The sequence below is a fragment of the Caretta caretta genome, chromosome 3, assembly GCF_965140235.1.
Source record: "Caretta caretta isolate rCarCar2 chromosome 3, rCarCar1.hap1, whole genome shotgun sequence".
In the NCBI taxonomy this organism is placed as follows: Eukaryota; Metazoa; Chordata; order Testudines; family Cheloniidae; genus Caretta; species Caretta caretta.
In genome coordinates, this window is record NC_134208.1 from 128,656,646 (window position 1) to 128,680,665 (window position 24,020).

The 24,020-nt window shown below is 53.5% G+C and overlaps 34 non-coding genes across 34 annotated transcripts; 15 read left to right on the top strand and 19 right to left on the bottom strand.

Annotated features, from left to right (window-relative positions):
* Positions 1 to 129: 129 nt before the first annotated feature.
* Positions 130 to 202, top strand: TRNAR-ACG (transfer RNA arginine (anticodon ACG)). The gene has a single exon. It is a non-coding gene; the product is annotated as a tRNA-Arg (tRNA).
* A 199-nt stretch (positions 203 to 401) lies between these two features.
* On the bottom strand, positions 402 to 473 carry TRNAW-CCA (transfer RNA tryptophan (anticodon CCA)). The gene has a single exon. It is a non-coding gene; the product is annotated as a tRNA-Trp (tRNA).
* A 505-nt stretch (positions 474 to 978) lies between these two features.
* TRNAG-GCC (transfer RNA glycine (anticodon GCC)) lies at positions 979 to 1,049 on the bottom strand. Its single transcript has one exon. It is a non-coding gene; the product is annotated as a tRNA-Gly (tRNA).
* A 514-nt stretch (positions 1,050 to 1,563) lies between these two features.
* On the top strand, positions 1,564 to 1,636 carry TRNAR-ACG (transfer RNA arginine (anticodon ACG)). Its single transcript has one exon. It is a non-coding gene; the product is annotated as a tRNA-Arg (tRNA).
* Positions 1,637 to 1,835: 199 nt separating this feature from the next.
* On the bottom strand, positions 1,836 to 1,907 carry TRNAW-CCA (transfer RNA tryptophan (anticodon CCA)). Its single transcript has one exon. It is a non-coding gene; the product is annotated as a tRNA-Trp (tRNA).
* Positions 1,908 to 2,412: 505 nt separating this feature from the next.
* TRNAG-GCC (transfer RNA glycine (anticodon GCC)) lies at positions 2,413 to 2,483 on the bottom strand. Its single transcript has one exon. It is a non-coding gene; the product is annotated as a tRNA-Gly (tRNA).
* A 160-nt stretch (positions 2,484 to 2,643) lies between these two features.
* On the top strand, positions 2,644 to 2,716 carry TRNAV-CAC (transfer RNA valine (anticodon CAC)). Its single transcript has one exon. It is a non-coding gene; the product is annotated as a tRNA-Val (tRNA).
* Positions 2,717 to 2,997: 281 nt separating this feature from the next.
* On the top strand, positions 2,998 to 3,070 carry TRNAR-ACG (transfer RNA arginine (anticodon ACG)). The gene has a single exon. It is a non-coding gene; the product is annotated as a tRNA-Arg (tRNA).
* A 199-nt stretch (positions 3,071 to 3,269) lies between these two features.
* On the bottom strand, positions 3,270 to 3,341 carry TRNAW-CCA (transfer RNA tryptophan (anticodon CCA)). The gene has a single exon. It is a non-coding gene; the product is annotated as a tRNA-Trp (tRNA).
* Positions 3,342 to 3,846: 505 nt separating this feature from the next.
* On the bottom strand, positions 3,847 to 3,917 carry TRNAG-GCC (transfer RNA glycine (anticodon GCC)). Its single transcript has one exon. It is a non-coding gene; the product is annotated as a tRNA-Gly (tRNA).
* Positions 3,918 to 4,431: 514 nt separating this feature from the next.
* Positions 4,432 to 4,504, top strand: TRNAR-ACG (transfer RNA arginine (anticodon ACG)). The gene has a single exon. It is a non-coding gene; the product is annotated as a tRNA-Arg (tRNA).
* A 199-nt stretch (positions 4,505 to 4,703) lies between these two features.
* Positions 4,704 to 4,775, bottom strand: TRNAW-CCA (transfer RNA tryptophan (anticodon CCA)). The gene has a single exon. It is a non-coding gene; the product is annotated as a tRNA-Trp (tRNA).
* A 505-nt stretch (positions 4,776 to 5,280) lies between these two features.
* TRNAG-GCC (transfer RNA glycine (anticodon GCC)) lies at positions 5,281 to 5,351 on the bottom strand. Its single transcript has one exon. It is a non-coding gene; the product is annotated as a tRNA-Gly (tRNA).
* Positions 5,352 to 5,511: 160 nt separating this feature from the next.
* Positions 5,512 to 5,584, top strand: TRNAV-CAC (transfer RNA valine (anticodon CAC)). Its single transcript has one exon. It is a non-coding gene; the product is annotated as a tRNA-Val (tRNA).
* Positions 5,585 to 5,865: 281 nt separating this feature from the next.
* On the top strand, positions 5,866 to 5,938 carry TRNAR-ACG (transfer RNA arginine (anticodon ACG)). Its single transcript has one exon. It is a non-coding gene; the product is annotated as a tRNA-Arg (tRNA).
* A 199-nt stretch (positions 5,939 to 6,137) lies between these two features.
* Positions 6,138 to 6,209, bottom strand: TRNAW-CCA (transfer RNA tryptophan (anticodon CCA)). The gene has a single exon. It is a non-coding gene; the product is annotated as a tRNA-Trp (tRNA).
* A 505-nt stretch (positions 6,210 to 6,714) lies between these two features.
* TRNAG-GCC (transfer RNA glycine (anticodon GCC)) lies at positions 6,715 to 6,785 on the bottom strand. Its single transcript has one exon. It is a non-coding gene; the product is annotated as a tRNA-Gly (tRNA).
* A 160-nt stretch (positions 6,786 to 6,945) lies between these two features.
* TRNAV-CAC (transfer RNA valine (anticodon CAC)) lies at positions 6,946 to 7,018 on the top strand. The gene has a single exon. It is a non-coding gene; the product is annotated as a tRNA-Val (tRNA).
* A 281-nt stretch (positions 7,019 to 7,299) lies between these two features.
* TRNAR-ACG (transfer RNA arginine (anticodon ACG)) lies at positions 7,300 to 7,372 on the top strand. The gene has a single exon. It is a non-coding gene; the product is annotated as a tRNA-Arg (tRNA).
* A 199-nt stretch (positions 7,373 to 7,571) lies between these two features.
* TRNAW-CCA (transfer RNA tryptophan (anticodon CCA)) lies at positions 7,572 to 7,643 on the bottom strand. Its single transcript has one exon. It is a non-coding gene; the product is annotated as a tRNA-Trp (tRNA).
* Positions 7,644 to 8,148: 505 nt separating this feature from the next.
* TRNAG-GCC (transfer RNA glycine (anticodon GCC)) lies at positions 8,149 to 8,219 on the bottom strand. The gene has a single exon. It is a non-coding gene; the product is annotated as a tRNA-Gly (tRNA).
* Positions 8,220 to 8,379: 160 nt separating this feature from the next.
* On the top strand, positions 8,380 to 8,452 carry TRNAV-CAC (transfer RNA valine (anticodon CAC)). The gene has a single exon. It is a non-coding gene; the product is annotated as a tRNA-Val (tRNA).
* Positions 8,453 to 8,733: 281 nt separating this feature from the next.
* Positions 8,734 to 8,806, top strand: TRNAR-ACG (transfer RNA arginine (anticodon ACG)). Its single transcript has one exon. It is a non-coding gene; the product is annotated as a tRNA-Arg (tRNA).
* Positions 8,807 to 9,005: 199 nt separating this feature from the next.
* On the bottom strand, positions 9,006 to 9,077 carry TRNAW-CCA (transfer RNA tryptophan (anticodon CCA)). Its single transcript has one exon. It is a non-coding gene; the product is annotated as a tRNA-Trp (tRNA).
* A 505-nt stretch (positions 9,078 to 9,582) lies between these two features.
* TRNAG-GCC (transfer RNA glycine (anticodon GCC)) lies at positions 9,583 to 9,653 on the bottom strand. Its single transcript has one exon. It is a non-coding gene; the product is annotated as a tRNA-Gly (tRNA).
* A 514-nt stretch (positions 9,654 to 10,167) lies between these two features.
* On the top strand, positions 10,168 to 10,240 carry TRNAR-ACG (transfer RNA arginine (anticodon ACG)). Its single transcript has one exon. It is a non-coding gene; the product is annotated as a tRNA-Arg (tRNA).
* A 199-nt stretch (positions 10,241 to 10,439) lies between these two features.
* TRNAW-CCA (transfer RNA tryptophan (anticodon CCA)) lies at positions 10,440 to 10,511 on the bottom strand. The gene has a single exon. It is a non-coding gene; the product is annotated as a tRNA-Trp (tRNA).
* Positions 10,512 to 11,016: 505 nt separating this feature from the next.
* TRNAG-GCC (transfer RNA glycine (anticodon GCC)) lies at positions 11,017 to 11,087 on the bottom strand. The gene has a single exon. It is a non-coding gene; the product is annotated as a tRNA-Gly (tRNA).
* Positions 11,088 to 11,247: 160 nt separating this feature from the next.
* Positions 11,248 to 11,320, top strand: TRNAV-CAC (transfer RNA valine (anticodon CAC)). The gene has a single exon. It is a non-coding gene; the product is annotated as a tRNA-Val (tRNA).
* A 281-nt stretch (positions 11,321 to 11,601) lies between these two features.
* TRNAR-ACG (transfer RNA arginine (anticodon ACG)) lies at positions 11,602 to 11,674 on the top strand. Its single transcript has one exon. It is a non-coding gene; the product is annotated as a tRNA-Arg (tRNA).
* A 199-nt stretch (positions 11,675 to 11,873) lies between these two features.
* TRNAW-CCA (transfer RNA tryptophan (anticodon CCA)) lies at positions 11,874 to 11,945 on the bottom strand. Its single transcript has one exon. It is a non-coding gene; the product is annotated as a tRNA-Trp (tRNA).
* A 505-nt stretch (positions 11,946 to 12,450) lies between these two features.
* TRNAG-GCC (transfer RNA glycine (anticodon GCC)) lies at positions 12,451 to 12,521 on the bottom strand. The gene has a single exon. It is a non-coding gene; the product is annotated as a tRNA-Gly (tRNA).
* A 514-nt stretch (positions 12,522 to 13,035) lies between these two features.
* On the top strand, positions 13,036 to 13,108 carry TRNAR-ACG (transfer RNA arginine (anticodon ACG)). The gene has a single exon. It is a non-coding gene; the product is annotated as a tRNA-Arg (tRNA).
* Positions 13,109 to 13,307: 199 nt separating this feature from the next.
* Positions 13,308 to 13,379, bottom strand: TRNAW-CCA (transfer RNA tryptophan (anticodon CCA)). Its single transcript has one exon. It is a non-coding gene; the product is annotated as a tRNA-Trp (tRNA).
* Between the last annotated feature and the right edge of the window lie 10,641 nt (positions 13,380 to 24,020).

Sequence of the window (24,020 nt, forward strand, 5' to 3'; positions counted from 1 at the left end):
TCCTCTTGCGTTCTCTCCTGCGCTGGTGGGAGAGGAAAGCGGGGCTGAGAGAGAGAAGGTCTCCCCTCACGCTACCGTTCTGCCTCTCTTAGGCAGCGTGGCCACGGCAGGCAAAAGGCCGTGCCCCGGGGGCCAGTGGCGCAACGGATAACGCGTCTGACTACGGATCAGAAGACTGCAGGTTCGACTCCTGCCTGGCTTGTGGCACGTGCCCCTGCTGCCTGTCCTGTCCCGTCCGGTGTGGTGGCCCTCCTTTTGCGCCTCCCTTGACCTCTTTCAAAGGAATAGCAAGCTCATTGGGCCCTGCACAGGGTTGCTAAAGGCAAAGGCCACGGCTCTGTCAGGAGGGATGCTCTCCCCAAGCAAGGTGCACCAGGACAAAGGCGCAACCGTCACCTGCTTGACCCCGATGTGATTTGAACACACAACCTTCTGATCTGGAGTCAGATGCGCTACCCTTGCGCCACGAGGCCAGCTGGCAGTGGGAAGAGCGTGTGGTGGCTGGGAGAGTGGGGGTGGAAGGGCAGACTGATTTCCTCCGTGTTGCGTGAGCCAGGACTTACCGTGCCCACCATCCAAGCAAGCCGCTGGGATGTGAACCACGTCCAGGGGCCTTGAGAAGTGACCCGTCGGGCCCTTCCCTCAGGGTGAAGCAGGCTCCTGAGCCGCACGCGGGTTGACCTGGTGGCTGATGGTTTCCCAGCCCACGCGTGTGCATGTGCTGCGGCCCCAGCTGAAGAGCGGGAAGGGGCTGAATACTGCCCCCGAAACTGCAGGCTTCTCAGCAAGCTGCTCCTGGCCCCGCGGCAGGACTCCTCAAAATGAAAGGAAAGGGCAAAGAACAGAAGCACCCCTGCCAAGAGGCCCCTTGGAGAAGCTCAGCAAATAAAGTGCACCTTGGTGCTCAGAGGCGTAGGGCGGGGAACTGCTGGAGAGCCAGGCACACCAAAAGGGACGGGGCCCTGGCAAGAAAATGGCTGCATTGGCCGTGAATCGAACACGGGCCTCCCGCGTGGCAGGCGAGAATTCTACCACTGAACCACCAATGCCCTGCTCCTTTGTGCTTGCAAGCGGAGGCGGTGCTTTCCGCCAAGCCCTTCGGCCAACGCTGGCCAGGCTGCTTCTCCCTCTGGCCGGGGCCTGAGGCGGCCTGTGGGCCAGCCAAAGGGGGCTGCTCCGGGACCTACACCCAGCAGTGGCTGGCCCTCGGTTTCTGTAGTGTAGCAGTTATCATGTTTGCCTCACACGTGAAAGGTCCCTGGTTCAAAACCAGGCTGAAACAGCCCGGCTTCAGCTTTTGCTCCTGCTCCTGCCCCCGCTCCCGATGAAGCGGAGGGAAAACAGGCTTCCACAACGGGCGCGGGCGGGTGCTCGGGGGCGCTCAGACGCCGAGTTGCGTCCCCGCCGTTGCTGGTCTGTGCCCGCCGCTGCCTTTCCTCTTGCGTTCTCTCCTGCGCTGGTGGGAGAGGAAAGCGGGGCTGAGAGAGAGAAGGTCTCCCCTCACGCTACCGTTCTGCCTCTCTTAGGCAGCGTGGCCACGGCAGGCAAAAGGCCGTGCCCCGGGGGCCAGTGGCGCAACGGATAACGCGTCTGACTACGGATCAGAAGACTGCAGGTTCGACTCCTGCCTGGCTTGTGGCACGTGCCCCTGCTGCCTGTCCTGTCCCGTCCGGTGTGGTGGCCCTCCTTTTGCGCCTCCCTTGACCTCTTTCAAAGGAATAGCAAGCTCATTGGGCCCTGCACAGGGTTGCTAAAGGCAAAGGCCACGGCTCTGTCAGGAGGGATGCTCTCCCCAAGCAAGGTGCACCAGGACAAAGGCGCAACAGTCACCTGCTTGACCCCGATGTGATTTGAACACACAACCTTCTGATCTGGAGTCAGATGCGCTACCCTTGCGCCACGAGGCCAGCTGGCAGCGGGAAGAGTGTGTGGTGGCTGGGAGAGTGGGGGTGGAAGGGCAGACTGATTTCCTCCGTGTTGCGTGAGCCAGGACTTACTGTGCTCACCATCCAAGCAAGCCGCTGGGATGTGAACCACGTCCATGGGCCTTGAGAAGTGACCCGTCGGGCCCTTCCCTCAGGGTGAAGCAGGCTCCTGAGCCGCACGGGGGTTGACCTGGTGGCTGATGGTTTCCCAGCCCACGCGTGTGCATGTGCTGCGGCCCCAGCTGAAGAGCGGGAAGGGGCTGAATACTGCCCCCGAAACTGCAGGCTTCTCAGCAAGCTGCTCCTGGCCCCGCGGCAGGGCTCCTCAAAATGAAAGGAAAGGGCAAAGAAGAGAAGCACCCCTGCCAAGAGGCCCCTTGGAGAAGCTCAGCAAATAAAGTGCACCTTGGCGCTCAGAGGCGTAGGGTGGGGAACTGCTGGAGAGCCAGGCACACCAAAAGAGACGGGGCCCTGGCAAGAAAATGGCTGCATTGGCCGTGAATCGAACACGGGCCTCCCGCGTGGCAGACGAGAATTCTACCACTGAACCACCAATGCCCTGCTCCTTTGTGCTTGCAAGCGGAGGCGGTGCTTTCCGCCAAGCCCTTCGGCCAACGCTGGCCAGGCTGCTTCTGCCTCTGGCCGGGGCCTGAGGCGGCCTGTGGGCCAGCCAAAGGGGGCTGCTCCGGGACCTACACCCAGCAGTGGCTGGCCCTCGGTTTCTGTAGTGTAGCGGTTATCACGTTCGCCTCACACGTGAAAGGTCCCTGGTTCAAAACCAGGCTGAAACAGCCCGGCTTCAGCTTTTGCTCCTGCTCCTGCCCCCGCTCCCGATGAAGCGGAGGGAAAACAGGCTTCCACAAGGGGCGCGAGCGGGTGCTCGGGGGCGCTCAGACGCTGAGTTGCGTCCCCGCCGTTGCTGGTCTGTGCCCGCCGCTGCCTTTCCTCTTGCGTTCTCTCCTGCGCTGGTGGGAGAGGAAAGCGGGGCTGAGAGAGAGAAGGTCTCCCCTCACGCTACCGTTCTGCCTCTCTTAGGCAGCGTGGCCACGGCAGGCAAAAGGCCGTGCCCCGGGGGCCAGTGGCGCAACGGATAACGCGTCTGACTACGGATCAGAAGACTGCAGGTTCGACTCCTGCCTGGCTTGTGGCACGTGCCCCTGCTGCCTGTCCTGTCCCGTCCGGTGTGGTGGCCCTCCTTTTGCGCCTCCCTTGACCTCTTTCAAAGGAATAGCAAGCTCATTGGGCCCTGCACAGGGTTGCTAAAGGCAAAGGCCACGGCTCTGTCAGGAGGGATGCTCTCCCCAAGCAAGGTGCACCAGGACAAAGGCGCAACCGTCACCTGCTTGACCCCGATGTGATTTGAACACACAACCTTCTGATCTGGAGTCAGATGCGCTACCCTTGCGCCACGAGGCCAGCTGGCAGCGGGAAGAGCGTGTGGTGGCTGGGAGAGTGGGGGTGGAAGGGCAGACTGATTTCCTCCGTGTTGCGTGAGCCAGGACTTACCGTGCCCACCATCCAAGCAAGCCACTGGGATGTGAACCACGTCCAGGGGCCTTGAGAAGTGACCCGTCGGGCCCTTCCCTCAGGGTGAAGCAGGCTCCGGAGCCGCACGCGGGTTGACCTGGTGGCTGATGGTTTCCCAGCCCACGCGTGTGCATGTGCTGCGGCCCCAGCTGAAGAGCGGGAAGGGGCTGAATACTGCCCCCGAAACTGCAGGCTTCTCAGCAAGCTGCTCCTGGCCCCGCGGCAGGGCTCCTCAAAATGAAAGGAAAGGGCAAAGAACAGAAGCACCCCTGCCAAGAGGCCCCTTGGAGAAGCTCAGCAAATAAAGTGCACCTTGGCGCTCAGAGGCGTAGGGCGGGGAACTGCTGGAGAGCCAGGCACACCAAAAGAGACGGGGCCCTGGCAAGAAAATGGCTGCATTGGCTGTGAATCGAACACGGGCCTCCCGCGTGGCAGGCGAGAATTCTACCACTGAACCACCAATGCCCTGCTCCTTTGTGCTTGCAAGCGGAGGCGGTGCTTTCCGCCAAGCCCTTCGGCCAACGCTGGCCAGGCTGCTTCTGCCTCTGGCCGGGGCCTGAGGCGGCCTGTGGGCCAGCCAAAGGGGGCTGCTCCGGGACCTACACCCAGCAGTGGCTGGCCCTCGGCTTCTGTAGTGTAGCAGTTACCATGTTTGCCTCACACGTGAAAGGTCCCTGGTTCAAAACCAGGCTGAAACAGCCCGGCTTCAGCTTTTGCTCCTGCTCCTGCCCCCGCTCCCGATGAAGCGGAGGGAAAACAGGCTTCCACAACGGGCGCGGGCGGGTGCTCGGGGGCGCTCAGACGCCGAGTTGCGTCCCCGCCGTTGCTGGTCTGTGCCCGCCGCTGCCTTTCCTCTTGCGTTCTCTCCTGCGCTGGTGGGAGAGGAAAGCGGGGCTGAGAGAGAGAAGGTCTCCCCTCACGCTACCGTTCTGCCTCTCTTAGGCAGCGTGGCCACGGCAGGCAAAAGGCCGTGCCCCGGGGGCCAGTGGCGCAACGGATAACGCGTCTGACTACGGATCAGAAGACTGCAGGTTCGACTCCTGCCTGGCTTGTGGCACGTGCCCCTGCTGCCTGTCCTGTCCCGTCCGGTGTGGTGGCCCTCCTTTTGCGCCTCCCTTGACCTCTTTCAAAGGAATAGCAAGCTCATTGGGCCCTGCACAGGGTTGCTAAAGGCAAAGGCCACGGCTCTGTCAGGAGGGATGCTCTCCCCAAGCAAGGTGCACCAGGACAAAGGCGCAACAGTCACCTGCTTGACCCCGATGTGATTTGAACACACAACCTTCTGATCTGGAGTCAGATGCGCTACCCTTGCGCCACGAGGCCAGCTGGCAGTGGGAAGAGCGTGTGGTGGCTGGGAGAGTGGGGGTGGAAGGGCAGACTGATTTCCTCCGTGTTGCGTGAGCCAGGACTTACCATGCCCACCATCCAAGCAAGCCGCTGGGATGTGAACCACGTCCAGGGGCCTTGAGAAGTGACCCGTCGGGCCCTTCCCTCAGGGTGAAGCAGGCTCCTGAGCCGCACGCGGGTTGACCTGGTGGCTGATGGTTTCCCAGCCCACGCGTGTGCATGTGCTGCGGCCCCAGCTGAAGAGCGGGAAGGGGCTGAATACTGCCCCCGAAACTGCAGGCTTCTCAGCAAGCTGCTCCTGGCCCCGCGGCAGGACTCCTCAAAATGAAAGGAAAGGGCAAAGAACAGAAGCACCCCTGCCAAGAGGCCCCTTGGAGAAGCTCAGCAAATAAAGTGCACCTTGGCGCTCAGAGGCGTAGGGCGGGGAACTGCTGGAGAGCCAGGCACACCAAAAGGGACGGGGCCCTGGCAAGAAAATGGCTGCATTGGCCGTGAATCGAACACGGGCCTCCCGCGTGGCAGGCGAGAATTCTACCACTGAACCACCAATGCCCTGCTCCTTTGTGCTTGCAAGCGGAGGCGGTGCTTTCCGCCAAGCCCTTCGGCCAACGCTGGCCAGGCTGCTTCTGCCTCTGGCCGGGGCCTGAGGCGGCCTGTGGGCCAGCCAAAGGGGGCTGCTCCGGGACCTACACCCAGCAGTGGCTGGCCCTCGGTTTCTGTAGTGTAGCGGTTATCACGTTCGCCTCACACGTGAAAGGTCCCTGGTTCAAAACCAGGCTGAAACAGCCCGGCTTCAGCTTTTGCTCCTGCTCCTGCCCCCGCTCCCGATGAAGCGGAGGGAAAACAGGCTTCCACAAGGGGCGCGAGCGGGTGCTCGGGGGCGCTCAGACGCTGAGTTGCGTCCCCGCCGTTGCTGGTCTGTGCCCGCCGCTGCCTTTCCTCTTGCGTTCTCTCCTGCGCTGGTGGGAGAGGAAAGCGGGGCTGAGAGAGAGAAGGTCTCCCCTCACGCTACCGTTCTGCCTCTCTTAGGCAGCGTGGCCACGGCAGGCAAAAGGCCGTGCCCCGGGGGCCAGTGGCGCAACGGATAACGCGTCTGACTACGGATCAGAAGACTGCAGGTTCGACTCCTGCCTGGCTTGTGGCACGTGCCCCTGCTGCCTGTCCTGTCCCGTCCGGTGTGGTGGCCCTCCTTTTGCGCCTCCCTTGACCTCTTTCAAAGGAATAGCAAGCTCATTGGGCCCTGCACAGGGTTGCTAAAGGCAAAGGCCACGGCTCTGTCAGGAGGGATGCTCTCCCCAAGCAAGGTGCACCAGGACAAAGGCGCAACCGTCACCTGCTTGACCCCGATGTGATTTGAACACACAACCTTCTGATCTGGAGTCAGATGCGCTACCCTTGCGCCACGAGGCCAGCTGGCAGTGGGAAGAGCGTGTGGTGGCTGGGAGAGTGGGGGTGGAAGGGCAGACTGATTTCCTCCGTGTTGCGTGAGCCAGGACTTACCGTGCCCACCATCCAAGCAAGCCGCTGGGATGTGAACCACGTCCAGGGGCCTTGAGAAGTGACCCGTCGGGCCCTTCCCTCAGGGTGAAGCAGGCTCCTGAGCCGCACGCGGGTTGACCTGGTGGCTGATGGTTTCCCAGCCCACGCGTGTGCATGTGCTGCGGCCCCAGCTGAAGAGCGGGAAGGGGCTGAATACTGCCCCCGAAACTGCAGGCTTCTCAGCAAGCTGCTCCTGGCCCCGCGGCAGGACTCCTCAAAATGAAAGGAAAGGGCAAAGAACAGAAGCACCCCTGCCAAGAGGCCCCTTGGAGAAGCTCAGCAAATAAAGTGCACCTTGGTGCTCAGAGGCGTAGGGCGGGGAACTGCTGGAGAGCCAGGCACACCAAAAGGGACGGGGCCCTGGCAAGAAAATGGCTGCATTGGCCGTGAATCGAACACGGGCCTCCCGCGTGGCAGGCGAGAATTCTACCACTGAACCACCAATGCCCTGCTCCTTTGTGCTTGCAAGCGGAGGCGGTGCTTTCCGCCAAGCCCTTCGGCCAACGCTGGCCAGGCTGCTTCTCCCTCTGGCCGGGGCCTGAGGCGGCCTGTGGGCCAGCCAAAGGGGGCTGCTCCGGGACCTACACCCAGCAGTGGCTGGCCCTCGGTTTCTGTAGTGTAGCGGTTATCACGTTCGCCTCACACGTGAAAGGTCCCTGGTTCAAAACCAGGCTGAAACAGCCCGGCTTCAGCTTTTGCTCCTGCTCCTGCCCCCGCTCCCGATGAAGCGGAGGGAAAACAGGCTTCCACAAGGGGCGCGAGCGGGTGCTCGGGGGCGCTCAGATGCTGAGTTGCGTCCCCGCCGTTGCTGGTCTGTGCCCGCCGCTGCCTTTCCTCTTGCGTTCTCTCCTGCGCTGGTGGGAGAGGAAAGCGGGGCTGAGAGAGAGAAGGTCTCCCCTCACGCTACCGTTCTGCCTCTCTTAGGCAGCGTGGCCACGGCAGGCAAAAGGCCGTGCCCCGGGGGCCAGTGGCGCAACGGATAACGCGTCTGACTACGGATCAGAAGACTGCAGGTTCGACTCCTGCCTGGCTTGTGGCACGTGCCCCTGCTGCCTGTCCTGTCCCGTCCGGTGTGGTGGCCCTCCTTTTGCGCCTCCCTTGACCTCTTTCAAAGGAATAGCAAGCTCATTGGGCCCTGCACAGGGTTGCTAAAGGCAAAGGCCACGGCTCTGTCAGGAGGGATGCTCTCCCCAAGCAAGGTGCACCAGGACAAAGGCGCAACAGTCACCTGCTTGACCCCGATGTGATTTGAACACACAACCTTCTGATCTGGAGTCAGATGCGCTACCCTTGCGCCACGAGGCCAGCTGGCAGTGGGAAGAGCGTGTGGTGGCTGGGAGAGTGGGGGTGGAAGGGCAGACTGATTTCCTCCGTGTTGCGTGAGCCAGGACTTACCGTGCCCACCATCCAAGCAAGCCGCTGGGATGTGAACCACGTCCAGGGGCCTTGAGAAGTGACCCGTCGGGCCCTTCCCTCAGGGTGAAGCAGGCTCCTGAGCCGCACGCGGGTTGACCTGGTGGCTGATGGTTTCCCAGCCCACGCGTGTGCATGTGCTGCGGCCCCAGCTGAAGAGCGGGAAGGGGCTGAATACTGCCCCCGAAACTGCAGGCTTCTCAGCAAGCTGCTCCTGGCCCCGCGGCAGGACTCCTCAAAATGAAAGGAAAGGGCAAAGAACAGAAGCACCCCTGCCAAGAGGCCCCTTGGAGAAGCTCAGCAAATAAAGTGCACCTTGGCGCTCAGAGGCGTAGGGCGGGGAACTGCTGGAGAGCCAGGCACACCAAAAGGGACGGGGCCCTGGCAAGAAAATGGCTGCATTGGCCGTGAATCGAACACGGGCCTCCCGCGTGGCAGGCGAGAATTCTACCACTGAACCACCAATGCCCTGCTCCTTTGTGCTTGCAAGCGGAGGCGGTGCTTTCCGCCAAGCCCTTCGGCCAACGCTGGCCAGGCTGCTTCTGCCTCTGGCCGGGGCCTGAGGCGGCCTGTGGGCCAGCCAAAGGGGGCTGCTCCGGGACCTACACCCAGCAGTGGCTGGCCCTCGGTTTCTGTAGTGTAGCGGTTATCACGTTCGCCTCACACGTGAAAGGTCCCTGGTTCAAAACCAGGCTGAAACAGCCCGGCTTCAGCTTTTGCTCCTGCTCCTGCCCCCGCTCCCGATGAAGCGGAGGGAAAACAGGCTTCCACAAGGGGCGCGAGCGGGTGCTCGGGGGCGCTCAGACGCTGAGTTGCGTCCCCGCCGTTGCTGGTCTGTGCCCGCCGCTGCCTTTCCTCTTGCGTTCTCTCCTGCGCTGGTGGGAGAGGAAAGCGGGGCTGAGAGAGAGAAGGTCTCCCCTCACGCTACCGTTCTGCCTCTCTTAGGCAGCGTGGCCACGGCAGGCAAAAGGCCGTGCCCCGGGGGCCAGTGGCGCAACGGATAACGCGTCTGACTACGGATCAGAAGACTGCAGGTTCGACTCCTGCCTGGCTTGTGGCACGTGCCCCTGCTGCCTGTCCTGTCCCGTCCGGTGTGGTGGCCCTCCTTTTGCGCCTCCCTTGACCTCTTTCAAAGGAATAGCAAGCTCATTGGGCCCTGCACAGGGTTGCTAAAGGCAAAGGCCACGGCTCTGTCAGGAGGGATGCTCTCCCCAAGCAAGGTGCACCAGGACAATGGCGCAACCGTCACCTGCTTGACCCCGATGTGATTTGAACACACAACCTTCTGATCTGGAGTCAGATGCGCTACCCTTGCGCCACGAGGCCAGCTGGCAGTGGGAAGAGCGTGTGGTGGCTGGGAGAGTGGGGGTGGAAGGGCAGACTGATTTCCTCCGTGTTGCGTGAGCCAGGACTTACCGTGCCCACCATCCAAGCAAGCCGCTGGGATGTGAACCACGTCCATGGGCCTTGAGAAGTGACCCGTCAGGCCCTTCCCTCAGGGTGAAGCAGGCTCCTGAGCCGCATGCGGGTTGACCTGGTGGCTGATGGTTTCCCAGCCCACGCGTGTGCATGTGCTGCGGCCCCAGCTGAAGAGCGGGAAGGGGCTGAATACTGCCCCCGAAACTGCAGGCTTCTCAGCAAGCTGCTCCTGGCCCCGCGGCAGGGCTCCTCAAAATGAAAGGAAAGGGCAAAGAAGAGAAGCACCCCTGCCAAGAGGCCCCTTGGAGAAGCTCAGCAAATAAAGTGCACCTTGGCGCTCAGAGGCGTAGGGCGGGGAACTGCTGGAGAGCCAGGCACACCAAAAGGGACGGGGCCCTGGCAAGAAAATGGCTGCATTGGCCGTGAATCGAACACAGGCCTCCCGCGTGGCAGACGAGAATTCTACCACTGAACCACCAATGCCCTGCTCCTTTGTGCTTGCAAGCGGAGGCGGTGCTTTCCGCCAAGCCCTTCGGCCAACGCTGGCCAGGCTGCTTCTGCCTCTGGCTGGGGCCTGAGGCGGCCTGTGGGCCAGCCAAAGGGGGCTGCTCCGGGACCTACACCCAGCAGTGGCTGGCCCTCGGTTTCTGTAGTGTAGCAGTTATCATGTTTGCCTCACACGTGAAAGGTCCCTGGTTCAAAACCAGGCAGAAAAAGCCCGGCTTCAGCTTTTGCTCCTGCTCCTGCCCCTGCTCCCGATGAAGCGGAGGGAAAACAGGCTTCCACAAGGGGCGCGGGCGGGTGCTCGGGGGCGCTCAGACGCCGAGTTGCGTCCCCGCCGTTGCTGGTCTGTGCCCGCCGCTGCCTTTCCTCTTGCGTTCTCTCCTGCGCTGGTGGGAGAGGAAAGCGGGGCTGAGAGAGAGAAGGTCTCCCCTCACGCTACCGTTCTGCCTCTCTTAGGCAGCGTGGCCACGGCAGGCAAAAGGCCGTGCCCCGGGGGCCAGTGGCGCAACGGATAACGCGTCTGACTACGGATCAGAAGACTGCAGGTTCGACTCCTGCCTGGCTTGTGGCACGTGCCCCTGCTGCCTGTCCTGTCCCGTCCGGTGTGGTGGCCCTCCTTTTGCGCCTCCCTTGACCTCTTTCAAAGGAATAGCAAGCTCATTGGGCCCTGCACAGGGTTGCTAAAGGCAAAGGCCACGGCTCTGTCAGGAGGGATGCTCTCCCCAAACAAGGTGCACCAGGACAAAGGCGCAACAGTCACCTGCTTGACCCCGATGTGATTTGAACACACAACCTTCTGATCTGGAGTCAGATGCGCTACCCTTGCGCCACGAGGCCAGCTGGCAGTGGGAAGAGCGTGTGGTGGCTGGGAGAGTGGGGGTGGAAGGGCAGACTGATTTCCTCCGTGTTGCGTGAGCCAGGACTTACCGTGCCCACCATCCAAGCAAGCCGCTGGGATGTGAACCACGTCCAGGGGCCTTGAGAAGTGACCCGTCGGGCCCTTCCCTCAGGGTGAAGCAGGCTCCTGAGCCGCACGCGGGTTGACCTGGTGGCTGATGGTTTCCCAGCCCACGCGTGTGCATGTGCTGCGGCCCCAGCTGAAGAGCGGGAAGGGGCTGAATACTGCCCCCGAAACTGCAGGCTTCTCAGCAAGCTGCTCCTGGCCCCGCGGCAGGACTCCTCAAAATGAAAGGAAAGGGCAAAGAACAGAAGCACCCCTGCCAAGAGGCCCCTTGGAGAAGCTCAGCAAATAAAGTGCACCTTGGCGCTCAGAGGCGTAGGGCGGGGAACTGCTGGAGAGCCAGGCACACCAAAAGGGACGGGGCCCTGGCAAGAAAATGGCTGCATTGGCCGTGAATCGAACACGGGCCTCCCGCGTGGCAGGCGAGAATTCTACCACTGAACCACCAATGCCCTGCTCCTTTGTGCTTGCAAGCGGAGGCGGTGCTTTCCGCCAAGCCCTTCGGCCAACGCTGGCCAGGCTGCTTCTGCCTCTGGCCGGGGCCTGAGGCGGCCTGTGGGCCAGCCAAAGGGGGCTGCTCCGGGACCTACACCCAGCAGTGGCTGGCCCTCGGTTTCTGTAGTGTAGCGGTTATCACGTTCGCCTCACACGTGAAAGGTCCCTGGTTCAAAACCAGGCTGAAACAGCCCGGCTTCAGCTTTTGCTCCTGCTCCTGCCCCCGCTCCCGATGAAGCGGAGGGAAAACAGGCTTCCACAAGGGGCGCGAGCGGGTGCTCGGGGGCGCTCAGACGCTGAGTTGCGTCCCCGCCGTTGCTGGTCTGTGCCCGCCGCTGCCTTTCCTCTTGCGTTCTCTCCTGCGCTGGTGGGAGAGGAAAGCGGGGCTGAGAGAGAGAAGGTCTCCCCTCACGCTACCGTTCTGCCTCTCTTAGGCAGCGTGGCCACGGCAGGCAAAAGGCCGTGCCCCGGGGGCCAGTGGCGCAACGGATAACGCGTCTGACTACGGATCAGAAGACTGCAGGTTCGACTCCTGCCTGGCTTGTGGCACGTGCCCCTGCTGCCTGTCCTGTCCCGTCCGGTGTGGTGGCCCTCCTTTTGCGCCTCCCTTGACCTCTTTCAAAGGAATAGCAAGCTCATTGGGCCCTGCACAGGGTTGCTAAAGGCAAAGGCCACGGCTCTGTCAGGAGGGATGCTCTCCCCAAGCAAGGTGCACCAGGACAAAGGCGCAACCGTCACCTGCTTGACCCCGATGTGATTTGAACACACAACCTTCTGATCTGGAGTCAGATGCGCTACCCTTGCGCCACGAGGCCAGCTGGCAGTGGGAAGAGCGTGTGGTGGCTGGGAGAGTGGGGGTGGAAGGGCAGACTGATTTCCTCCGTGTTGCGTGAGCCAGGACTTACCGTGCCCACCATCCAAGCAAGCCGCTGGGATGTGAACCACGTCCATGGGCCTTGAGAAGTGACCCGTCAGGCCCTTCCCTCAGGGTGAAGCAGGCTCCTGAGCCGCATGCGGGTTGACCTGGTGGCTGATGGTTTCCCAGCCCACGCGTGTGCATGTGCTGCGGCCCCAGCTGAAGAGCGGGAAGGGGCTGAATACTGCCCCCGAAACTGCAGGCTTCTCAGCAAGCTGCTCCTGGCCCCGCGGCAGGGCTCCTCAAAATGAAAGGAAAGGGCAAAGAAGAGAAGCACCCCTGCCAAGAGGCCCCTTGGAGAAGCTCAGCAAATAAAGTGCACCTTGGCGCTCAGAGGCGTAGGGCGGGGAACTGCTGGAGAGCCAGGCACACCAAAAGGGACGGGGCCCTGGCAAGAAAATGGCTGCATTGGCCGTGAATCGAACACAGGCCTCCCGCGTGGCAGACGAGAATTCTACCACTGAACCACCAATGCCCTGCTCCTTTGTGCTTGCAAGCGGAGGCGGTGCTTTCCGCCAAGCCCTTCGGCCAACGCTGGCCAGGCTGCTTCTGCCTCTGGCTGGGGCCTGAGGCGGCCTGTGGGCCAGCCAAAGGGGGCTGCTCCGGGACCTACACCCAGCAGTGGCTGGCCCTCGGTTTCTGTAGTGTAGCAGTTATCATGTTTGCCTCACACGTGAAAGGTCCCTGGTTCAAAACCAGGCAGAAAAAGCCCGGCTTCAGCTTTTGCTCCTGCTCCTGCCCCTGCTCCCGATGAAGCGGAGGGAAAACAGGCTTCCACAAGGGGCGCGGGCGGGTGCTCGGGGGCGCTCAGACGCCGAGTTGCGTCCCCGCCGTTGCTGGTCTGTGCCCGCCGCTGCCTTTCCTCTTGCGTTCTCTCCTGCGCTGGTGGGAGAGGAAAGCGGGGCTGAGAGAGAGAAGGTCTCCCCTCACGCTACCGTTCTGCCTCTCTTAGGCAGCGTGGCCACGGCAGGCAAAAGGCCGTGCCCCGGGGGCCAGTGGCGCAACGGATAACGCGTCTGACTACGGATCAGAAGACTGCAGGTTCGACTCCTGCCTGGCTTGTGGCACGTGCCCCTGCTGCCTGTCCTGTCCCGTCCGGTGTGGTGGCCCTCCTTTTGCGCCTCCCTTGACCTCTTTCAAAGGAATAGCAAGCTCATTGGGCCCTGCACAGGGTTGCTAAAGGCAAAGGCCACGGCTCTGTCAGGAGGGATGCTCTCCCCAAACAAGGTGCACCAGGACAAAGGCGCAACAGTCACCTGCTTGACCCCGATGTGATTTGAACACACAACCTTCTGATCTGGAGTCAGATGCGCTACCCTTGCGCCACGAGGCCAGCTGGCAGTGGGAAGAGCGTGTGGTGGCTGGGAGAGTGGGGGTGGAAGGGCAGACTGATTTCCTCCGTGTTGCGTGAGCCAGGACTTACCGTGCCCACCATCCAAGCAAGCCGCTGGGATGAGAACCACGTCCATGGGCCTTGAGAAGTGACCCGTCGGGCCCTTCCCTCAGGGTGAAGCAGGCTCCTGAGCTGCACGTGGGTTGACCTGGTGGCTGATGGTTTCCCAGCCCACGCGTGTGCATGTGCTGCGGCCCCAGCTGAAGAGCGGGAAGGGGCTGAATACTGCCCCCGAAACTGCAGGCTTCTCAGCAAGCTGCTCCTGGCCCCGCGGCAGGGCTCCTCAAAATGAAAGGAAAGGGCAAAGAACAGAAGCACCCCTGCCAAGAGGCCCCTTGGAGAAGCTCAGCAAATAAAGTGCACCTTGGCGCTCAGAGGCGTAGGGCGGGGAACTGCTGGAGAGCCAGGCACACCAAAAGAGACGGGGCCCCGTTAAGAGAGGCGCTGCATTGGCCGTGAATCAAACACGGGTCTCCCGGGTGTTGGATGAGAATTCTACCACGGAGCTACCAATGCTTTTTGTGATAGTTACCCCAAGTGTACTGTTGTGCTTCACTGACATAATGAGTGTGACGTGGACACACCTGCCCTACTTAATTACTGCAGCGGGTGGATGTCAACCTAAATTCCTTTGACTTAACCTTCTTTTTAGGCCTGTGCTTTTTTAAAATTCTAATTTCCCTTTATGACTCAGTGCGAACTTTGATTTTGTTTTTTAGAGCAGTCTAAGTTTTGCCCTACTCTTCTGTGATTAATCTTTCCCGTATTTTCCTGAATCCTGGAGTATAGCTTCGCCAGCTTTGTATTTCCTGGATCTCCCCTAGATTCCTTTGTGAATAAAGTTATTGTATTTGCTCATATTTTCAGCTCTTCGGGATCTTTCATCTTTCCTAAGGAATTTGATGTGGAGGAATCTATATTGTTAAAATGGGGCAGAGTTCTTTTGTAGTAGATTTTTCTTCATTGTATCTGGACATGCACCAGGTTTTTCTAACAGTCCCTGCAATTTTAGATGAGTTGGAGGTCTGGTTTTCCTTTTTGTGGTCTCTCGTTCCCTGCTTTCCAGACTGTCTTGGCATGTCAGCTGCAAAAGTTTACAGCAACTGCCAACACTCCCTCAGATGGTGCTTAGGAAGACTATAAAAGCTTTTAAGAAGGCCTCTGAAAAGCTGGAGTGTTTTTGGTTTTTTTTATAGCAGGTAATAACATGTATCAAGGATTATTTCCACAGTGCTCATTGTATTTAAATGGTAGCAAAATGCACCCTTTATAAAAGCGAGGTTAGATCTTGAGCTGTCGTCTTAAGTTTCCAAATCTAGAAAAGGAAATGCCTGCGCCAGCTTGAGAAACCCTTGCCCTCCACCGGCGATGTACTGCCAATATTTTAACAAGGGACTTAAAAAAAACCCCAAAACATTTTTTTTCCCTGTGACAAACCACATGCAGCGGGAGTTTGTGTGTTTTCACAGAGCACTAGTGAAGAACTGGGGAATCTGTTCATTTTTCTTTCCATATAAACAAAAATGCCTTATTTTAAACCATAACCGAGAAGGGACTGCACCACAGATCAAGCACATCTAGCTTATTGACAGCAATGCAGTGTTCAACTTGTGCAACCTGAAGAGGTTATGTGTGTGTGTGCAAAGACCTTTTTCGAGGCTTATAATTAATTTTGGTGAACTTGCTCAGATATAATCATAAGTACTCATAAGGAAGTGATGCTCATTCAAGAGAGAGATTCAGTCAGAATGGGCTTTACTGATGGTACATACTCACCTCCTAACATAAATTGTAAACCAGGCATTTCTCCAAGGGCTAATTCAGACAAACAGAAAATACTTTATATATTTCAGTTGTCTTCAGTGCAATGCAGTAACTAGAAACAAAGAGGCGAACTAATACCATGCAGTCAGCCAGCTCTCTGAGTACCATCATACATGACCCATAGCATTCAAAATTTAGATTCCAATTACTAGCAACTGGAGTACGGTGACCAGATAGCAAGTGTGAAAAATTGGGAGTGGGAGTGGGGAATAATAGGCACCTATATCAAGACAAAGCCCCAAATATCAGGACTGTCCCTATAAAATCGGGACATCTGGTTACCTTAAACTGGAGCAATGTAAATCAGTGCTTCTATGAATAATAAAGAGAATAATGATTGCATTTAAAATCACTAGGAACCAAGATGCAATAATTTTACACTGGAGAAAAAGCACTGGAACAGCCTTAGACTGAAAATCATTTCTATTTCAGAACAGCTGATCCTGATCTAGTCAACCAGACAAATGAGTGTCGCTCAAATGATAAGTGAGACTAAACTGTCACCAAAGGGGCTAACCTGTGTTCCCCTTTGTAGCAGCATCCCCTGGGGTCAGATAAACTCCTGAACCACATTGATGGTGATTTAGATAAAACATCTTGGTATGTGGATAACAATATAGCTCCTATCACGGAATTAATATCTCATAATGAAACCTGCAGGATTACTCATTGTGCTTCCTTGGTTGGTTTATTTTACCCTAAAAGTTAACTCCCGCCCCATCCCCAGAAATTGTGGGGTATTTTTTTTATTGGCACATGCACATGGCAAAAAATATAGCCTATCAAGAGGAAAATAATCTGTCCTTCTTTATTGTTTCAGCTGAATGGTGCAGTTTTTAATCCTACCATGGCATTGCCAGTTCATCTATGTGCTGACATATACCCCAGAGACTAACTTCCACCAGTGGAAAAGGGGTGACTTCATGTTCAAAATCTTTTTGTATTAGCAGATCTCAGTGGGGTTTCCAGGATTTAACAGCTGGGTATGGTGAAAAAATTGCTGTTGTAGAGAAAGTGGGAAACCGTCTCAATCTTTCTAACATATGCTCAGATGCAAGGAATTTTAGATGTAATATACTTTACTAGGGGGTCAAATTCTGCTCTCCCTATGGGCATAAATCAGAACCAATTTAGCCCTGAGATGCAATGATCTGGTGCATTTAAATGGCCAAATTCTATTCTTAGTTGCACCCATGTGTAGAAGAAGGAATTCACTGCTGATGCAACCCCTAACGGCTGGGCTTTCCACACCAGCTCTTTCTTCTCTAGCAGCCCCTGCTGACAGTCACTCTGATCTCATGGTGGTTGGCCTCTTCTTGTGACTCGCCAGGTCATGCTTTAGTTCCTCCCCTTCTGGGGTAACAGAAAGTCCAGCAGAAAATCCAGCATCCTCACATTTGGTCCTCAGACCCAACTCTCAGCCCCCAGGTCCTTCCAAATCCTTTCAAATCATCCTTATGCCTTGAGGGCAGGGGCTTCATGCCATCTTCCTGCTGGCTGGTTGGGAAAGCCAGGCCCACCCTCTACACCAGCTGGGCTCCAGGCCAGGGACCCCATGATGGGCAGCCAAGGCCTACTCCATCAGACACCTTGCAGCTGCCTCCCTGGACTCCTTCCTACCACTAGCCTTTCCTCCCATCCCCTTCCTGGGCTTTTTGTAATAAACAGCACCTCCCAGGGCTTCTCCCCAGAGGTCCAGTTCCTGCCCTTGTGTCAGGGTGTATGATAAATGAGAGGTGGGGTAGCTCCTTTTTATGGACACCCAGCCAGCCAGTTAGCTATAAAGTCTATCTTGGTGGCTGTTCTCTTCTGGGTTTACCTGTAAAGGGTTAAAAAAGTCCCTGCATAGGTAAAAGAAAGGGAGTGGGCACCTGACTTCTTAAAATTGGGGAAAAAACTTCCCTTTGTCTGGGTGTTGTGGTTCTCATAAATCAGAAAATGTCTAGAAAGGCAAGATTAGGTTTATTTCTGTTTATTTCTTATTGGCTTGCGGACTCCTCTGTGCTAATCCCAAATGCTTTTTGTTTTGCCTGTAACTTTTAAACTGGGCCTCAAGAAGGTAATTCTTGATGTTTAATTTTTGTAAGTGGGTTTTTTAAATCTAGCAAAAGCCTAAGTTTCAGATGTATTTTCTTTCTTTTTTGTTTTTAATAAAATTTACCTTTTTTAAGAACAGGATTGGATTTTTGGTGTCCTAAGAGGTTTGGGCGTATGTTGTTTAATTATCTGGGAGCAACAGCTAATTTCCTTTGTTTTCTTTCTCAGCTCTTCCCTGGAGGGAGGGCAAAAGGGCTTAAGGGTACCCAACAGAAAGGAATTCCCAAGTGTGCCTTCATGGATTCCAAGGGGTTTTGCATTTGGGTGGTGGCAGCATCTACCCATCCAAGGTCAGAGAGAAGCTGTAACCTTGGAAGTTTAATACAAGCCTGGAGTGACCAGTATTAAATTTTAGAATTTAGAATCCTTGCGGGCCCACACTTTCTGCACTTGAAGTGCCACAGTGGGGAATTAGCCTTCACAGGGTCAGACACAGGAGCTTGCTCCAGTTCTGTGACTTCCACGCATCTTCTCCCCTGGGCTTCCTCCTCACTCAGAAGACGAGTTGTTCCCCACTGGTTTCTCTACTACCAAGAGTGATGGCAGAGTTCTTCCCTTTCTCCCTGCAGTCTCTCAAACTTCAGTCCAAACACCCCTTAAGTTTTACTGTCACTGCCTCTTGGGTTTCACTGCTTCCGACTTCCTCCTGGCTCAAGACAGTCCACCTCTAGCCCTAGGCTTCACTGCCCACGGCTGCCCAGGCTTCCTTGAAGCTCAAGACCCTCTGCTCCAGGCTTCTCTCTGCCTTTAGCCCAATGGAAGAAACTCCCATCTCTCTCTCTCTCTCTCTCTCTCTCTCTCTCAACTTGGTCTTGTCTCTGGCCTTTTCCCCACTGCCTTGTGTGCCTTCCTTTATGAAGACTGCAATGATGCTGGCTCTGGTGGGACATAACTGAGAGTATCAATTCAGGACAAATTGCTTAGAGAAGGGCAATTACAGCCCAAGGCTGGGTTTTCTTTACCATTAAGGCACACAGAACCAGCCAAACAGAAAGGACTTTGGTCTCACCCCACTGGCTAACCATAAGTCACACAAGCAATTCCCTTAGACACTCCAGTTTCCCAGTATCACCACCAGTGCCACTCATTATGGGGATGAATGGTTATGGACCAATACCGCAGTAAAAGAAAAATGGTTCTCCCTATCCCAAAGGACCAAGCCCCAGACCCAGGTCAATATACAAGTCAGATCTTACCTACAAATCATGCTGTTGCCAATCCTTTAGAATCTAAAATCTAAAGGTTTATTCATAAAAAGAAAGAAATATAGATGGGAGCTGAAATTGGTAAATTGGAATCAATTACATACAGTAATGGCAAAGTTCTTGGTTCAGGCTTGTAGCAGTGACAGAATAAACTGTAGGTTTAAATCAAGTCTCTGGAATACATCCACAGCTGGGATGGGTCATTCAGTCCTTTGTTCAAAGCTTCACTTTGTAGCAAGTTTCCTTCAGAAGTAAGAAGCAGGATTGAAGACAAAATGGAGGGGTTTCCAGGGCCTTTTACATTTTCTGCCCTATGAAAGGACACCCCTTTGTTCTTACTGTGGAAAATCACAGTAGCAAGATGGAGTTTGGAGTCACATGGGCAAATCACATGTCCATGCATGACTCAGTTTGCACGCCGATGCCATTGTTTACATGTTTACAATGTTCCCAGGAAAGCTCAGATGTGGATTGGCATCTTCCAAAGTTCATTGTCAGGTAAGTGTTTCTTGATTGAGCACTTACTGAGAATAGTCCTTTCTCAAGAAGCTGACCAAATGCTTCACTGAGGCTACTTAGAATCAAAACACATTGAGATACAAGTACATAGCCAATATTCATAACTTCAACTACAAAAATGATACACACATACAGATAGCATAATCATAACCAGCAAATCATAACCTTTTTATAGACACCTCACATGACAGCCTTTGTACAATATTTTCTGCAAATATATAACAGCAGTTGCAACAATGATCTATACGGTTACAGTTTATGTCAATAACGTCACAAAGACCCAGGTCCTTCTCAGCTGTATTTGATCACCAGTTAGGCCTGACACCAGACCAAGTGCAACCCCGTGGCTGAATTGGGCTCAGGATCCTGTTAACCCAGGGTTATCCAGTGCAGGGTTTATATACTCCATCACACCAGGCAACCCCATGGTTGCATGAGTATAACACAGATTAGAGTTTGGCCCAAAGGCTGCACAGTTATCATAGATTTTAAGGCCCGAAGGATCACTAGTCCTTACCAGCATGAATTGCTTACTACACATCCCTGTTAACAGTAATCAAATATAATGCAGTCTTGTTTATCCTCTAGAAAGCTGCCCTGAAGTGATCTCTGCTGAGGTGGCAAAGTTATTTTATGGAGAGACCAGAGATTCCTAGGTCCCCAACACCATTTCAGTTGGACAATTTGTTGGCAGAACCTGTGTAATTTTCCTTTTCCATTCAGAACAAATGGTACTCTCCCTTAGGAGCATCGTCATGGAATGAATTATTTCTTGTGATCTTCTGGAGTTCTGTTTTGGCTTAGGGTTTTTCATGAGGGATTGTCATCTGAGGTGCTGCATTCCTATTCCTGAAGCACTATACTCTTCAAGTGTAGAATTGGACAGTACTATTGTCAGGGTTCCTCCCCCACTGTGAACTCTGGGGAACAGATGTGGGGACCCGCATGAAAGACCCCCCCCTCCCAAGCTTATATTCTACCAGCTTAGGTTAAAACTTCCCCAAGGCACAAATTCCTTTCCTTGTCCTTCAATGGTATTGCTGACACCACCTAGTGATTTTCCCAAAAATTCAGAGAAGGGTCACTTGGAATCCCTATCCCCCCCAATATATCCCCTAAGCCCCTTTACCCCCTTTCCTGGGGAGGCTTGAGAATAAACAACCAACCTTAGCAATGTGAGCACAGACCAGACCCTTTGTCTTCAGGACACTGAAATCAGTCAGGTTCTTAAAAGAAGAACTTTATTTAAAAGCAAAAAGTAAAAGAATCACACCTGCAAAATCAGGATGGAAGGTAACTTTACAGGGTAATAAAAAGATTTAAAACACAGAGGATTCCCCTCCAGGGACAGCTTCACAGTTACAAAAACAGGAATGAAACTACCTCTGTAGCATAGGAAAATTCACAAGCCAAAAGAAAAGATAACCTAACACATTTCCTTGCCCTACTCACAGTTTCTATGGTTTTAGATGGATTATTCCAGGTATATTTTCAGGAGATGTTGTACCTGCTTGGCTTCTCCCTTTGCCCAGAGAGGGAACAACACACAGAACAAAAAAGCAAATCCTTCCCCCCCAGATTTGAAAGTATCTTCTTTCCTCATTGGTCCTTCTGGTCAGGTGCCAACTAGATTATTTGACCTGTTTAACCCTTTACAGGTAAGGTAATCCAGTACAGCTGCCAAGGAGGGATTATATGCTACTGCATACATAAAGGTAAACACCCATTTTTTCATGCTTTGTGTGTATAAAAAGATCTTCTATACTTTCCACAGTATGCATCCGATGAAGTGAGCTATAGCTCACGAAGGCTTATGCTCAAATAAATTGGTTAGTCTCTAAGGTGCCACAAGTCCTCCTTTTCTTTTTGCGAATACAGACTAACACGGCTGCTACTCTGAAACCTACATAAAGATTGCTACCCTTCCCCCTATATTCATGACAGCTATCGATCTGCCTTTGCCTTGATTATTCATTAATGCTATATTACACAAATGGAGGAGCAGTCTGCTCTTCCTGTAGTAGGCAACACACTAAATATGTCTCAGACATGCATTTATTTTAGTGATAAGTTCTACCCCTTTGCATAGGCAAAAAACATAGGGTTTTTTTGACGCAACAAGGGTTGGTCTAAAAGTATACACAATTAAGTCCTATCAATCTTGACATGTGAGAATGATAAGGTAAAGGATAATTAATTTTTAAAACGTCAGAACAACTTATGCATCTTTTTTAAATTCTGTGTTTAAGAAATATTCCACCTTAATGAGCATGTACATGGACGTAGAGTAAAAAATGTCTGTTACTCTGCAAAATAGTCCACCCACCATGATAAGTTTCTTTCAACCAAGAGCATAGCTAATGATATGAAATTTATACTCACACTGGCAGATACATTGCTAACCTCTTCACCCCCATAGTCTCCTTTGGTATATGTAATTATTATATCTTTGGCTTGTGTGTGCTGTGTCCTTTAAACCACCAAGAACTTGGCAAAGATGACCATTTTGTGTTCATTTCAGGGAAGACTGTCTCAGACACACACACACACACACTGTGTGTTCTCTTCTGAAGATTTTATGTTAACATAAAGAATGATACCAAAGGTAATTCTAATGAAAGTATCTGTTGTTCTTTGTATATGGAAAATATCTAATGACAAAGAGTGGCATTAGTAACACAACTGTTACAGGAAACTACAACAAGTGTGTGGCAGCATGTTAATAAAAGGCTGGATGAAGAATAAAAAACATACAACAAATCACTTAAGAAACAAATTGCATAGGAAATTTAAAGCAGACTCATGGTGCGTATGGAAGCTGCCTGCCAACACCCATGATTTTAAGTGAGAATTACTTGTGTCACATTTTCCACTGTCTCTCTAAGCATCATCATCTTTATCACCATCAAATCGCTTAAAGAGCCACCAATGTCTACACCGGTTACACTAGCAAGACAGGTGTAACCCATACAATGTGTTAGATTAAGAAATATGTAGAAATTAGGCTTTGGCTGAAGTTAGGCTCAGTATAGAGGAGCCTGGGAAATTCAGTTTGTTAGTGTGAGCAAAAGTTAGAGATAAGTTGGAGAAAGTACAATGGGAAAACTGAAGTTAGCAAGGACAAGACCCAGGGTTACGTTGTGGGGAGGTTTTGGTTATAACTGATTTTAGCAGGGTTTCTAATTAGTGTTTTTGAGAATTTGGAATGTTTTATTAAAATGCTATCAATATTGACAGTATGGGAAGGATACTGGTGCAGATATTAATTTAAATATTGTACTGTAAAGAGCCAATAAACAGGTGGCAGAAATGTGACTATGGTAATAGCTAGGTTTAATTTTAATTAGTATTTTAACGGGGTATAAAAGGAGTACCCTTGCTAAATTGGGGGAGTCCAATTAACAGCTTGAGGATAACTTAATTCGGTTATCAGTGGACTGATCACCCTGTTACATCACTCCATCTTTTAATGTGAGTATAATTGTAGTACCTGTGTAAGTGTTAATTGCTTGTCTGTTTGCATAACTAATCATTCTTTTAAATAAAGTTTGGTTTTATCATTCAAAGTGTCATCCAAGGTCCTCTACTAAATTAAATTGTCTGTAACCAACCTAGAGGCTTGACCCTGAGCAACTAAGTATGATTTATTGCCTCCTTAGATATAGCTATTTAATATTAACTTGAACAATTAAAAATCAAGGTTACACATTGGGTTAGCAAGTTGGTATCCTCCAGTTCCATGTATTTATAGCTTTCTTTGGGGCTCAATAAAAGGCCAAAAAGAAACACCATTGCAGGTACTTTATGATAAGGTAATTTACTTTGCAGACGACAGGGCACTTATTGTTTCAACAACTCTATGAAAGCAAGAGAGAAATATCCCACAGCAGGATGTTCATTTTAGCTGGCAAACAGTATTCTCCTTGCTTCCAACTGAAATTGCATGGAAACAAGTTGCAGCAAATGAAAGATCTTTTGTGTTAACTTTAACTCTGGGAGATTTAATCTCCAACAGCACTCAGAGGTATTGGGCTTTCATATTCCTAGATTATGACTTGACTGTTGTGGTTTTGAAATATTCTTCCCCCCTCCCCATCTTTTTAGCTGAGTGAATTTTTAGTGCTGATGAGATTGTCAGATTGATTGCCCTAGGGCCTGAAGGCATCTATTATCCACAGAACAGGTATAGAACAGACATCAGTAGCTCATCCATCCTCACCCTGTTCTACAAATATGCCTCAACCCTGATCTGGAAGGAGCACCTCTAGAGTGTGAGAGGGCATAATTCAATCTCTAAATCCCTTCACACACTGGCTTCTCTATTAAGACTGCTAACAAGCAATACAGGTTAGTGCCAGTTGTGACTGTGGATTTTGTGTGGATGTTTGTCCACTAGGAATTGTCAAATCACCAATGCATTTGATAAAGGCCACCAAAGAGCCTTTGGATTATAATGACCTGCAGTCACACCCCATCAGAACTAGAAGTGAAAGGCTTCAGGCAGCATATGTCTACCCTGCAATGTAAGCTCAGGGTGAGTAGAACTTGAGTTAGCAGACCCTGGGTTTGTTAACCTAGGGCTTGAGTGTCTACACTCATTTGTAACCCCAGCTTAGGAACTGTTGAAGCCTGGCTTTACACTGCATTATGTGGGCCTGAGTCCAACCATCCGCATCCCAGACTTCCTAGTGCCCTCCCAGAATGTGGCCACCCTCGTCCTTTGTTCGTGATGTAGTGTGTGAAAACTTGACTCTCCATCTAACTGGACTATCAAGAGGACAAAGGAAGTCAGCCTATGGGACTGTGGAATACTTTTGGTGAACTCCCAGAGCATGAGTCCAGTGGGGTTGCATCTACACTGCAAAGCAATAGGGCTTGAACCCTGGATCCCAGCTTGACTCAGGCTCAGACCTTGCACTCCATGGGGTCCCAGAAC